Source organism: Pinus tabuliformis, chromosome 5_1 (genome assembly GCF_031772625.1).
Source record: "Pinus tabuliformis cultivar Carrire ecotype Pingquan chromosome 5_1, CPIR1, whole genome shotgun sequence".
Classification (NCBI taxonomy): Eukaryota; Viridiplantae; Streptophyta; class Pinopsida; order Pinales; family Pinaceae; genus Pinus; species Pinus tabuliformis.
In genome coordinates this window covers 743649078-743664532 of record NC_142305.1, presented here as the reverse complement: position 1 = coordinate 743664532, position 15455 = coordinate 743649078, and positions in this window count along the sequence as shown.

Sequence of the window (15455 nt, the reverse complement as noted above, 5' to 3'; positions counted from 1 at the left end):
TTTTGACCTTTAGGTGACCTAGATTTGCTCCAAATTTACTGAAACTTTTTGGGTTTGCTCATTTTTTTATGCTGAATACAAATATGCAAGCCATTCTTCCAACAAGTGCCCCAGTCAAAAGTTGGCGCTGCGCACCTATTGCAATTTCCTGTGTTGAAAATTTATATGCGCAACACCACTGATTCTATGCGCAGCACCGCTTTCAAACCAAGTTTTGGAGGCCTTTCCGGTGTCCACATTAGATGCAGGATAGCTCGTTGGAAAGCTTGTCGAGTCTACTTTCCATAACATCTTGAATTTTTCAATTTGGATTTCATTTTCCCTATCAAAAGTCAAATATCCCAAGACTGGTAAAAATGTGCAAAATGAGGCTGCCTAAATGCAAAGTGTTGTTGCAGTCAACTTTTTAAGGCTTTATTCAACTCCAAATTATGAAAGCTCATTAGAAAGCTCTTTGTATATATCTATCATTTGACTCATCAAGCAAGTCATTTGGCCAACCAGGCTAGGAGAAATCTTGATTTTACCAAGGTCACTCCAAAGGTGCAGCAACACTCCTAAGGCAATTGTATTTTTGACATTTCTCTAAAACCATGACACCTGTGTGAAAAGTGAAGGATTTTTTTATTCCTTAGCCTATTATGGACAAAAAACTCTCTCACTTTTGTCAAATTCATCTTCTATTTCTCAAAAACATCATTTGAGTAAGACCTATCTCAATGTGTGGAACAAGGGATTTGTAGAAATGAAGAGAAATGAAGGGGATAAGGGGCTGAGAAGATTTTGGAAAATAGGGAGGGATGTTAGGAAGGAAGGGAAAGTGGAATTTCAAATATTGAGTGAGGGGAAGGGGTCCAAAAGGGCAAAACACAGGCCTAGCCTAGAAAATTGTCAAATTGTAGCAAGAAGCTAGGGTTTGTGGGAAACTGATGAATTTGAAGGATATCAATGATGGGAAGTGCTTAAGAAGGTACATTAAAGATAGGGGAAGGTGTATGAGCATCAGGATAAAAGTTTTGTTGATGATTTGACCATCCAAGAGAAATTACCTTCAAAACCCTGGGAGAGGGAAATGAGCCTTACCCAAGTACAATTGAAGCACGAACAAGGTGTAAAATGACCCATTGGAACCTGAAATGATGATGAAAACTCTCTAAATGATGGTACACTCAGATGAATGGTGACATGGACCGATGCTTGGAAAATTTTGGAAGGAGTGAAAACAAATCCTAGGCCTAATACCTAGTGACCAAATTTTACTTGAAGACTCACTGAAATGACAAAATTTGACTTTGGCACCCTAAGACCACTTTGTAAGAGCATGTTTGATCGCTGGTGGAAGGCTTCAAAGACTGACAATAACATATTTAATGGTTGCATGATCAGTATGAAAAAAATTTAGGTGCCCAGTGATATAGTGCCTAAATATTTTTAAACAATGTACTACAATTAAGAGCCCTTTTTCAGTGATAGGGTAATTCAACTCAACTTTAGACAAATTCTTACTAATGAAATAAATAACATAAGGCAACTTATCCTCTACTTATCCCAAGGCTCCCTCCATAGCTTTATCTGATGCATCAGTATGGATATGGAAATACAATGCCCAATTGGGACCCCTTAGGATGGGTGCAATGATCAACTTTTCTTTCAACACTTCAAGGGCCTCTTAACAATTGCTAGTCCAATAGAAATCTGAATCTTTGGCCAATAAACCAAACAAAGGTGAAGCCACTTTACTAAAGTCTTTGATGAATCTCCTATAATACCCACCTATTCCTAAGATGCTTCTGGCATCTGTTTGCTTCTCAGGGGTAGGGACCCTTTTGATGATGGCAATTTTGTTTGGGTCTACCTATATCCCTTCCTTGGATATGGAATTTGCAAGGACATTCCCCTCATTCATCAAGAACTCACATTTCTCAAGGCTTAGAGAGAGATTCATTTTAATGCATTTCTTCAAAATCTTGCACAGATTGGAGAGAGCTTCATGGAAGTCACATCCATAAGGAGTGAAATCATCCATGTATATTTCAAAAAGTCATGAACCAATTTAGCAAAAATACTCAAAATGACCCTCTAGAAAGTAGTAGGGGAATTGCACAAACCAAATGGAAGAACTCTATAAGCAAAGGTACCCCAAGGGCATGTGAATGTGGTCTTATCTTGGTCTTTGGGGTTGATATGGATTTGATTGTATCCACTAAATCCATCCAGGAAGGAGAAGAATTTCTTCCCTGCAAGGCCATCTAGTACTTGGTCAATGAAGGAAAAAGGAAAATGGTCCTTCTTTATAGCCTTGTTGAGTTCTTGGTGATCCACACAGATTCTCCACTTCCCATTCTTCTTAGGAACTAACACCAGAGGTGACACCCACGCACTATCTGAAATGGGGTATATGAACCCTGCATCTAGTAGTTTTTGTAGTTCTTCTTTCACAGTGTCCTTAAGAGCGGGGTTAATCCTTTTCTGGGGTTGGCACAGAGTCTTTCATCCCTACTTGATGTAAATATGGTGAGTACAAACTGAGGGATGCACACCTTTCATTTCCTTATAATCCCAAGCAAAAGCATCCAGGTGTTGCCTCAACACTTTGCATAATTTTTATTCATGTTTGTGATGGGCCTCATCATTGGTTAACTATATGGACCTAAATACACCTCCAAGATTATTTAAATCAAATCTTCTCATAATTCCTTGCATATTTTGATTATATCTTGCTTAATGAGATGAGTAAAAGTGAGATGTTATGCCTAGTGGACTAATGTGCATTGATTGCAGGTTTTTGAGAGAAAATCATAGCAATTTTGGCTAATTAAGGGCAGAAACTTCAATGAGACAAGGAGTGGAGATTGTAGAATATATATCCTCCTCATTTACTCCTCACTCATTCGAATATTCCTCCATCAAATCACACTAGCTCAGAGTTGCAAGCAACTGAATCATGAAGATCAAAAGGCAGTCGAGCCAATGACAATTAGAGAGCTAGTTCATCTTGATTTTGGGAGTCGAGCCTCCCTAGATTTAAGGAAGTCATTGGAGACTTTAGTTGTATAAATAAGGAGGCCTAGAGCCTCATTAGGATTCGAATTTTTGATGTAAAAGCACTAAGCATTTTTCGAGTTCAATATTTGTGGAAGACATTGTTCTGCAATTTTCTGATATGATAATGAGAATGAGCATTTTCTTGATCCAGCACTGAGTTGACTTAGAGAGATGAAGCTCTTGGGTTAGGGCCCAACCCTAGCAGCAAAGGCTCCTCTTCTTGTATTTGTATGCTTAGTTGATTTCATAGATTAATGGTTGAATTGTCTTTAGCATTATTTCATTGCAAGTAGTTGTGGATTTGATTAGTTTGCTTCCATTTGTGCATTGCTTTAGTAGTAGCTTAGGAAGATAAAGGAATATCAAAAAGCTGTTAGTAGGTGGATTTGGCCTCACTCCTCCCTTTAGGGACCATGGTTTGAGGAAAGAACTCCTATGCAGCCCCAAAAAGACAGAATTTTGATTTCTCATGGAATTTAGGGTTTTCTGTTACTTAGGCCAGCATTTTACTAGTTTTCAAGGATAGGATTTAATTGTCATTTCTAATATCTTCAGCCTTACATTAGATCTCATAAAGGTTTCACATTATTCTGCAATTTTTCCCATGCATGAAATAGGCAACTAGATAATGAAATTCTGTTTTTTCTTTAGTTAATTGAAAATATTTCTTATTTAACATGATTCATGGATAAATGTCAGTGATTGATGCAGTGCAGGAGTTTTAGCAGTGCAGAGATATTTCATGACCAGCAACCCCATCCTATCCTCGTCCATCCATGGTTAGCACTTTTTCCACTAAATCCATCACCAAATTCATCATTCCATAAGAACATTTGTCCAAGGTTGTTGAGCAAATCCAACCATCTCACAAACTCTGTTCTGAGCTCTGAAGGAGTCCTAGCCACTCTCTTGCCTCATTTCTCCCACCATTCACCTTCCCTAAGCCCTACACCACCTTCCAAATCCATCCTCTTGCTCTCGGTCGGATCCTGTAGGAGCATTAGGACATCCTGTAGGAGGCATTAGGACATCCTGTAGGTTAACCTGTAGTGGCCTGTTTTGAGGCCGAATTGTGGAAAAAACATCTAGGAAGATAGGATAAGACCCCTACTTGCCTCCCAATCCATTTGACCATTCACCATCATCCCTAATCCATCTGCCACATCACCAAGAGAATTTAGCATTCACATTTTCACAAAAAAAAAAAGACAAAAAGGAAAAAGAGTTATTGTGTTCATTTACATGCACAACGGTAGAATGTTTGGTTATTTCAAATTGCATGCCTAGGACAGTAGGGTTACACACATGTTAACTTAGCATTCTTTTAAAGCAAAGCCTCTTAGCAGTAGTTAGATGAATGGTGTGTTTAAGCATTTGATTTCAGCCTTTTCCTTACTACAGTAGACAAGATTTCCTTTAGTGTAAATTTCCCTTTTCCTCATTGGTAATAAAGCTTCTTCTGAATCAATAGAAGGCTGGTTTGAGAAACCATAGTGGTCTATCGCCAGCTTAGCAGTGACAAAGAGTGGACCCATCACATATTCTTGTGTATATAGCACTGTCACCTCCAAGTTTGTACGAAACCTGGGTTGATAAAGTAAAGTTGGTAGCCCCAGGAGTTGCAGCATTCTTGGCACAATACTGGTGCTCATCACTTTTTGGCACTGTTTTCGGGGAGGTGTCTAAGTAAGATGTGATTTATGCTTTCTTTCTTCCATTTCTTATCTCTGACATTCTGCTATTAGCTTCATTTCTACAAAAGTAATTGTAAGTTAGTTTGCTTTCTTTTCCATTCTGCAAGTGAGATTTCATTCAGCAGTTAGTTTCCATTCAGTTTGTGATTTCAATTCTGCAATTAGTCTCAAAGCTTGAAAAAACACAAAACTAAGAAAAAACACTTCTTTCATGCCTCGTAGGAATAGGGACAACTTAGGAAAATTTCTACCAAATACCCCCACCACTTCAAACATCCAACCTTCCCTCTTCTTCGGTAGTTGTGAATTGGAGGACCCCTTGGGCGAACAACCAGAGATTTTTGAAGAGCCTACAGGGGGAGAAGAAGAAGGAGAACCCATTCCAACTAACCTAATGGCTAAAAATAGAAATGACAGAGGAGATAGAGAAAGAACTGAGGGTGCCTTTCCCGTCAGAGAAAATAATGGGGATACCAAGATGAGGGTGCCAATCATTTCAGCCATATACTCCACCACAACCTCAGTGGAATGCACCACCCCAGGGGTGGAGGCCCCCATACAACAATGCTCCAGCTTTATTGCATTCACCTCCTACTTAACCACATATTTTACACCCTGCTCCACCTAAACAACCTCAGATGCCTACCCAGCCAAATCTAAACCCGAACAACAAACAGGCACAGCAAGTGTACAGTGGAGAGACATCCTACCCTGCTTATGTTGTGGAGATTCAGGAAATCAACCTAAGATCTGGGAGAGTACTCTCGGAAAACCAACCTCCACCTCCACCTAGGGAGAGTGAGGAGGAAAGAGAGGAAAGCATGCCTAGAGTGAATCCACCACCCTTTCTTGAGAGATTAACTCATCTAGTCTAGCCTACCCCAGAAGAGAATGAACTTCTGGGTGAATTGAAAAATCTGTGTCAAAATTCCACTTCTCCAAGCCATTAAGGATGTACCTATTTACAACAAATTGATTAAAGAGAAGTGTTTCAAACATCCAGGGAGGCGAAAAAGAGACACCCCTACCATTAATGTCATTGGATAGTTGTCCAACTTAATGTTGGGGCAGGTAATTTTCCCAAAGTATTTGGACCCTGGAAGCCCTATAGTAGATGTGCACATCAATGGCACCATTGTCCCACACACTTTGATTGATCTTGGGGCTGCCATTAATGTAATGACTAAGGACACCATGCTCAAGCTCAATCTCCAGGGTTCATTAAGAAAGACCACAACAGTCTTGCAACTTGCAGACTGTTCCATAGTGACCCCTGAGGGGATTGTTGAGGATGTGATGGTCTCCATTGACTCTTGGGAGTACCTTGTAGACTTCCTAGTTCTCCAGCCTAAGGCCAAGCTTACTGGTTATCCTCTCATACTCGAGAGGCCTTGGTTAGCTATTGTCGATGCCTACATTAGTTGCAGGGATGGAAATATGACTATCAAAAATGGGCATTTTTCCAAGCAGTTAGTCTTGTACCCTCCTACTCAGCCATCTCGAGAACATGACTTACCTTTATGGCTAGAAGAGGAGGAAGAAGATGAAATGTACTCAGCCCAACTCTATACCTTAGGAACAACCATGGGAGGAGGACAATCGAATGAAGGTGATTTGATTGAACACATACTCCAAAGTCCAACTCCCAACACCTTGTCCTTAGAGGAAGTAGTAAAGGAAACCAAGAGAAACCATCAGATTGATCTATGCTTAGCTGACTCAAACCCTACCTGTGTCAAAACAATAGAATTCGGCCTTGAAAGAATTTTGAAAATCAACCCCACTCTTCTTGTACACCAAGAAGAAAAGTTGTGCAACATGCTAAGGGAACATCTAGATGCCCTTTGCTTGGAGTTACAAGGAAATTAAGGGAGTGCGCCCCTTGGTGTGTACTCACCACATTTATATCAAAGAAGGTTTCAAACCAATCTGACAACCCCAAAGGAGAATGAATCCAGCTCTCAAGGATATAGTCAAAGAAGAACTGTAAAAGCTGCTGGATGAAGGATTCATTTGCCCTATCTTGGATAGTGAGTGGGTTTATCCTTTGGTGTTGGTTACAAAGAAAAATGGGAAGTGGATAATTTGTGTCGATTACAGAGAATTGAACAAAGCAAAAAATAAGCACCATTTCCCTCTACCTTCCATTGACCAAGTGCTAGATGGCTTGATAGGGAAAAAAATTTCTCTTTCCTAGATGGGTTCAGTGGGTACAATCAAATCCAGATCAGCCCAGAAGACTAGGATAAAACCACCTTCACTTGTCCTTGGGGTAATTTCTCTTATAGGGTCCTTCCTTTTGGCCTATGTAATGCCCCTACCACTTTCCATAGGGAAGTCCTGAGTATCTTTGTCGAGCTAGTCCATGATGCAGTAGAAATTTATATGGATGATTTTACACCCTATGGGTGTGATTTCTAGGAGGTTCTATCCAACTTGGGTAAGGTGTTGAAAAAATGCAATGAAATGAACCTGTCCCTTAGTCCCAAAAAATGTGAGTTCGTGATGACTGCAAGGACTGTTCTAAGTCATTCACTATCCCAGAAAGGATTGCAGGTGGACCCAAATAAGATAGCCATCATCCAAAGGGTCCCACCTCCGCAAAAATAGATGGATGTCAAAAATTTTCTAGGTTTAGTTGGATATTTTCGGATAGTTTTAAAATACTTCAGCAAGTTATCTTCTCGCTTATTTGGGTTATTGGCCAAAGACTCTGAATTTTTATGGTCAGAAAGTTGTCAAGAGGCCTCAGACACTCTGAAGGACAAGTTGACCACTGCACCTATTCTCCGAGGCGCGAATTGGGCCATTCATTTCCATATACATGTTGATGCTCTCACAAAGCCATAGGAGCATCTCTAGGCTAGATGGATGATAAGTTACCTTATTCCATTTACTTCATCAATAAGAATCTGTCAAAGGCCGAACTGAACTACATAGTGACTGAAAAGGATCTCCTAGCTATTGTGCATTCATTGAACAAATTTAGGCATTACATTACAGGTTAGAAAACATTTGTACATACTGACCATGCTGCAATTAAATACTTGATGAATAAACCTGATGTGAATGCCCGGATTATTAGATGGTTACTTTTATTACAACAATTTGATCTAACTATTATTGATAATCCTGGTAAGGAGAATGTTGTTGCAGATTTTTTATCTAGATTAACTTTGCTTACAGGGGAGGAAGGAATGGTTGATGATCAGTTACCGGATGAACACTTATTCGCCATTTCAATTCTCCATGGTTTGCTGACATAGAAAATTACTTGGTGTCTGCACAGTTTCCACCGATTTTTTCCTCCAAATAGAAAAGAAAGATTGTGAGAAAGAGCACCCCATTCACTTGGATTGGGGGCAACCTCTTCAAACTAAGCCCGGATCAAATTATGAGAAGATGTGTCAGGGAGGAGGAAGTCTTTGACATCCTTCTAACCTATCATGATGGGCCTTGTGGAGGTCACTTTGCAGCCAAGAGGACAACATTCAAGGTGCTACAAGCTGGTTATTACTGGCCCACTCTTCACCAGGATGTGAGGAGGTATACTAGTCAGTGTGATCAGTGCCAAAGGATGGGAAAACCTACCCCAAGGGATGAAATGCCTCTACAACCTCAAGTGACTTTCGAGCCATTTGACAAGTGGGGCATGGATTTCATTGGACCCATTGACCCTCCATCCAAGAAAAAGCAGTACATCATTGTGTGCACTGACTATTTAACCAAGTGGGCTAAAGCGAAGGCCATCAAAGCAACAACAGAGGAGAAAGTGGTTGAGTTCTTAAGGGAAAATGTATTTTATAAGTTTGGGTACCCTAGATAACTGGTCACTAATCAAGGCAGCCAGTTTACATCTCACATGATTAAAAATTTGTTAAGCCAACACAAGATCAAGCATAGAACATCCACTCCTTACCACCCACAAGCTAATGGGCAAGTGGAGGTGACCAACAAAGCGTTGGAGGGCATTCTGACCAAAGTGATTAGCAACAGCAGAAAGGACTAGGCAGATAGATTAGTTGAGGCCACTTGGGCCTACAATACCACCTGGAAGACCACCACTGGATTCACTCCTTATGAGTTGGTCTATGGGAAGAAGGCCCTGTTGTCCATTGAATTTGAATACAACACCTTAAGAATGGCAGCACAACTAGATCTAGATCTCACCAGGGCACAACAAGAGAGATTTCTCCAACTGAATGGGTTAGATGAGTTTAGAATGTAGGCCCTCTTGCACACAGAGGTGACTCAAGTTCAAAGGAAGATCTGGCATGACAAGAACATAAAGGAAAAACAATTTCAAGAAGGTGATTGGGCTTTGTTGTATGATTCCAGATATAAGGATTTTAAAGGAAAGTTAAGGACTAGATGGTTAGGGCCTTATGTCATAGAAAAATGTCATGATAATGGTTCAGTGCAGATGAGAACCATTGATGCAGAGGCTATTCCTTTACTTGTCAATGGGAACAGATTGAAGGTCTACAAGAAGCCCTTGTCAAAGAAAGAATTCATTAATGGCATCAGCAAGACAGTGATGGTAGTGGAACAAGTCTCAACTTCTACCCTATCAAGTCACTAAAAAAAAAAGGAGACTCGGGTGGAAACCTCCATGAGGCACCTGAGTCCCACTGTTGGGTTTCAAACCTCTTGAGGCAGCCCAATGGTGTCAAAAAAAAAGGGGGAAAAGATAAAAGATCTCTGGGTGAAAACCTCTTTTGAGGCACCCAGAGCAAGAAGCTAGGATGAAAACCTCTTGGAGGCAGACTAGTTGTTTTCAAAACAAAAAACAAATATATATATATATATATATATATATATATATATATATATATATATATAAGAGAGAAAAGAAAAACTTTGAAAATGTTGTTTGCAGGTCAGCAGGAGGAGGATCAGAGCAATAAGAGAGGAGAAGAAGGACCTATACAGTTCATGTTTTCATTCCTCCATTCCATATTCTTCATCATCCCATCATTCCCTCCATTTATGAACTCATCTAGCTTAGTTTGCACAGGTTCTATGTTTTCTACAAGATTCCCTGAAAACCTATAGGATGATCCTATAGGAATTACAATGGCTTGGGAATCCCAAGGAAAGTGACCCTAGAGAAAGGGGATGACCTGCTTGTGTAAAAAAATAAAATGTTTACTTCACCACCTCATCACCATGCCTCTCTCCACCATGATTACCCCTGCATTCATCCAATAAGTCAGTTTAAAAAAGATTACAGTTTAAAAAAAAAAAAACAAATAAAAGAGGATAAGAACAAAGGACAAGGGGACAATACCTGAAGGTTATACCTCTCACCTACCAATCACTAGACCCCTTCTCTACCCATGAAAACAATCCTCATGCTCCAGAAGTGAAGGAATGAATAAAAATTTAGGAGAGAGGCAGCTACAGGACATCCTGTAGGTTTCCTGTAGCAACCTGTCCCATAAAAATAAATTTCATAGGTTGCAGTCATCTTCAGCATAGAGATCATATTGTCAAGGAATCTCCTCCAGGGCTTAGCAATAGTAACAGGATCATTAGCATCACCCTCCAGTACCTACACATTAAAGAAAAAATCATCAAAGGAGGCCAATAAAAAAAAAAAAAAAAACAGCAACAACAACAACATATGCAGCAAATACACAACAGGGACATCATTCACCAACAAGCAGCATTATCAAGGCATCTTACCACAAGTATGTCATCTCGCTTAAGCTCTCTCATTAGCATAATATGATCAAAAATGTAGATTTGTGTAAGAGTTGGTTTTATAAGCAAAGGTGGCCAGTTAACTTGGCCACCTTCGGCCAGTCAATGAGGAGAATACAGTTAGTTCACTACACACGTGGCAACAGTCAAATCAGAAGAAAGAGGAGATGAGGCCAAAAATGGTTAAGTTACGGATGACCGAAGTGGGAGATGATTACGAGGTAAGGAGGAATGATGAAGTGGTAGTGGGACCAACGATCCAAAAGTGGGTGTACTTCAGTCGCCAGCACACCATCCCACACAATCAACCATATGAGGAAATAAAATAGTGATTCCCATGCAAAGGAGGCATTCACAATCTCGAGGATACATCGAAGCAAGGTTACTCTTGGCGCTTGAAGCAATGTCTATAGGAAAGACGTTGAGAAGTTTTTCAACGCAGGAACACCTGCAAGATCCTACAAGAGAACCTACAGGATACAGAGCAACCATCTACAGGATTGGCAGTGGGCATTTAGAGAGGAAAAATCAAAGGGTGTCTTCATCAAGCAGTAACCAGGAGGTAGGAGCTATACCTTCCCACATTTTCCAAGTTAAAAAAATAGAAAAACCTTCTAATTGATTAAGGAATTTGTAGTCTAGGGGAATTATATACAAAATTGTCATTTAAAATCTCTCACCCTTTTTAATTTGGAATTAGACCCATACAAGCCTCCACAATCATCAAAGGAAAAATGAAAGGGGATTTAACAAGAGGGAACCCACAAACATAGTGAGAATTCATCAGCACCCTCCTGTAGTAGAGATCTTCACAAGGCACAATTGGATGGGTTTCTTTGAAAAAATGAGGGGATACGATGATGAGGTGGCCAGAGACTTTTCTCTCTCACTCATACCACTAACTAGGACCCATGCCACTATTGTGGTGAAAGGCCTCTCAGTAGAAATCACCCCTGAAGTCATAGGCAGAATCACCACACTTCCTTTAGGGTTGCCTTGGAGAAAGGAAGATAAGGGTAACAACCAACTTGCAAAGAAGAAATTCTTTTTGGAAGGAAAGGAGGCAATGGAGGACAAAAATGGGGTCAAAAGAGAAAGCCTGCCATACCCTTGGAATGAAATTAGCTACCACCTCATTAAGTATATATCATGTGAAGGAAGATACAGTGTGGTATATGGATACCATTTCAGGCTTCTCCAAGAACTGAGGTTTGGAGCAGACACACCTCCTCAAAACAGACTAAGCATACCCTACTTTCTTCTTCAATCAGTGATAGATATGAGCATCAAGGTGTAGGAAGGAAAACATCAACAACTATCCCATCATGGGTTAATCAAACTTATCCTAGAATATGCCCTCCAAAACCTAAAACTCCCTATTACATGGACAACTTTCAGAGACATGCAGGCAGAGGGAGAAATAAAATCTCTGGAATATGACAAAAGCCCCACTCCTAGTGACAGGGATGAAGAGGAAACTGAGGAGGAAGAAGAGGAATAAAAGGAGGAGGAAAGTGATGAAAAGACAAAAGAAGAAACTAATGAATAGAGTGAGGAACTAGAGGGAGAAGAAGAAGAGAAAGACAAGGATGAGAAGGAGAATGGAAAATAGGAAACAAAGGGAAAGGAAGAACAAAGGTCTACAATTCAAGGCAAAATGGGGGAAGAATCACCAAGTGTATCTCTAGAAGCCACTGATAAAGAGGCATCAGCTACCCTTACTACCCTAAGTACACCTATCAAGAAAAAATGGAAGAGACAGAGACAAACCCCATTGTACTTTAGGACAAGAAAAAGTACAAGGATCAGGAAAGGAAAACCTCAAACACCCTCCAAAGTTCCTATTGTCATTGAAGGCTCACCAAAGAAGCAAGAAAAGGTAGCTCCTCTTGTGAAAAATCAAGGAGAAGGATCAACAGGACAAGCTTCTCCCAAATCTCCCATCACTTATGTTAGGAGGCCTGTCATCAGGTCTACCTCATCCAAAGGAAAAGGTACCCTATAGGAGACACAGAAGGACCTACAAGAGGCAGAGGCCATCCTCCATGAAACTCTGCTAAACCTACAGGAAACTTTGAAAATGGACCAAGAAGGGATTATTCAGCAAGAAACAAAGAAGGAAGATCTAGAAATGAGGGAACCTAGTCCTCAACCCAACCTTGAATCTTACTACAGGTTCATTGAAGGGGCTAGGTTCATTCCACAAAAATTTTCCATCCCCTTATTCTTTGAGCTTGAAAAAGAAAGGGCAAGAACACATAGGTGGATGCAAATTTCCAAATATAAAGGAGTGGAGGATATAGGCCACATGGAGGAGAAAGTAAAGGAGATGGGCAGAGAACTCATAAGCATAAAGGATAGAGAGGAAATGATGAAAGCTCAGTTGGAAGAAGAGAATTCTTGGCTAAGGGGACAGTTACAAGAGAGATAAAGTAAATTGGAATCCATGGCCAGTTTATCCTTAGAGGCAATCCAGTGTAGGATGCCAACAAAGTCCTATGCATTGTATCTTAAGGAACAGTGGCTATAGTTCCAAATTAATACTTTAGCATAGAGAGGCACTATTCCCTTCCAAGACTATAGACAATTCATTGATCTCTGTGATCAAATCACCTTGGAGGATAGAGCTAAAATGTCTGAGTTTTACCTACACAACTTGGCCTTGACAGATCTGAATGTGTGGGACCCAAATTCAAAACTAGGGGACTTTCAATTGATGGCCTTGGCATCATGGATGAATCATGAGGAGGAAAGAGCTACATAGATGAAGAAAGTAATGGCAAGAGAAGAGACAGAACCCCTCATGATAAGAGTTGAGCAATCAAATCCAATGGTTGTCATCAACACCCACAACCTGATTGAAAATGACCCTAAGCTTGAACCTAGGTACCTTGCTGCCAAAGAGCAAGTAGTCACACACTTTGAGGACATGTTCAGATTGTTAGGGGATGACAGCATGCAATATTGCCAAAGGAGATGGAACACTTTTCCCTACAGCCTGAAAATCAATGAGTACCATTCTCCTCAGAGAATGAGAGAAGCACTAAACAGAACACCCATGTACAAGCAAGCTCTCCAAAGACTCAAATTCAATTGGATTGTTTTGAGGCTTAGTCCACCACTGTTCTTAGGAATTTTGGAAGGAAGGAAGGAAGAGGAAGAAAGAAAGCAGTGAGAGGAGATAGAGAGGAAGGCAAGATTATATTCACAGGAAGAGGAAACTACAGCAGAAGCATGGGATGTCAGGGAAGCCACTAGATAAATTAAGGACATGGATATAGATTGAGTTTCTTAGAGGATGAGCAACACTTTCAATAGGGGGGTGATGATGAGCCTCATCATTTGTTTCCAGGAAAACTAGTGTCGATTCGAACTGCTAGTCCCACTAAGATGGGTAGCTATCTTAGAAACAAACAATCAAAGCAATTCGAGATTTCCTTTAAGTGTAATAGATAAGAGGGAAGAAAAGAGGACCAACCTAGATCTTCCGCTTGGATCCTTGCTTGATTTCTCTTTCCCTTGATAGAATTTGCCACTCCTCTCCTACTTGTACCGCTTTAAAGAGTACCTGTAGAATCAAAGTAACAGAAAACCATCAAAGCATCTCTATCTAAAACATCATAAAGAAGGTAGAATCAGAAACACATTGACCATACAATTGCATTCATAAACAATAAGATTCACAAATACAGAATTATATGGAGGAAAACTCAAAGAACTTTATTAATCGTAGAAGAGAGGATTACAACCCAACTGTCTTATCCAGCATCATCCTCCCAACATAGAAGCCCTCTTCACCTCATGAAAAGCTAGATCACCCAACAATACAATGTCTCTTCTCACAGATAAACCAACAACACTTCCTTACAAATTACAAAATTTTAGCCTCTAGATCTCTCAGATGAGGGATCCATTTATAGATGTCTTGCAAGGGTGTGAGTCAGCTCTGGGTTTTTTATTAGTGTCATTCCACTAATAGTTCTTGGTTCCACTTGGATATTTCATTGATCTTTTACTCATCCTTGGGTGAATTCAGAGAGGCAAGTGTCATAGGAGAAGTTTCTGGAAGATTCCATGAGCTTCCACTTAGCAAACTGTCTCTGCCATTTGTCTATTCTCACTCATCACACCCTACAGAAGGCCATTTTAGTATGCATCGCACCTGGCTAGTGTGGCAGCCAGTATGCATCGCACCTTGACCATGGAGTAGTCAGTATGGTCTAGTTTTGGCCAGTTTTGAGTAGTTTTTCAGGTGGAACTTCTGGGAAATGATGTAATCAATTGACCATGATCCTTTAGGGTATGAAACAACACTTTTAGGGACTAAAGAGCCCTTGGTTTATGGACATATGAGTTTGGGGTTGCAGTGCCCAAATATGTCTATAACAGTTGCCCCCTAAAGCATGAGGTCGTAAATCTTCTGATGTCGGGTGAAATGCTTTATCATGAGGATCCGAGGTATTCGAACTGGAAGGTGACCTGTATAAGATACAATACAATACATCATCATCATATTATTTTCATGATCTAGCTAAGGCAGGCATTCCCATGCTCAGCTTCATAAATTCATTTTCATGTACATAGGACAGAGTGATTCTTCATATGAAGAGTCATCTTCTTTTGCTTAGATGACTATCTGTGTAGATTTTGTGCACATTTGATGTCTTTATGTTCCTGAATATATCGCAGCTCGGATGGATGAAACTAGATCCGGGGTCTTCAAACTCGTTCATTCTTCACCTGATTGTACAAGTTGATCCATGTGAAAAGATGTTCTGAGGTTGAACATGGAAATACATCGCCTGATTTCCAGCCAATAATGTAAACTGTTAACAGGTGCGAGAGGAATCACCGATAATGATAATGACCCTCAAGGTACTACAGTACAATTCACGTGGTGTGAATATATGAGCCGATGTTGAACACCACTCAAAATCTTTCGGTCGAAGGTCATTTATGTAAACCTGTCGCCGGAAGTGAGAAACTTGCCATTAAGGCATGCAAGCTTCA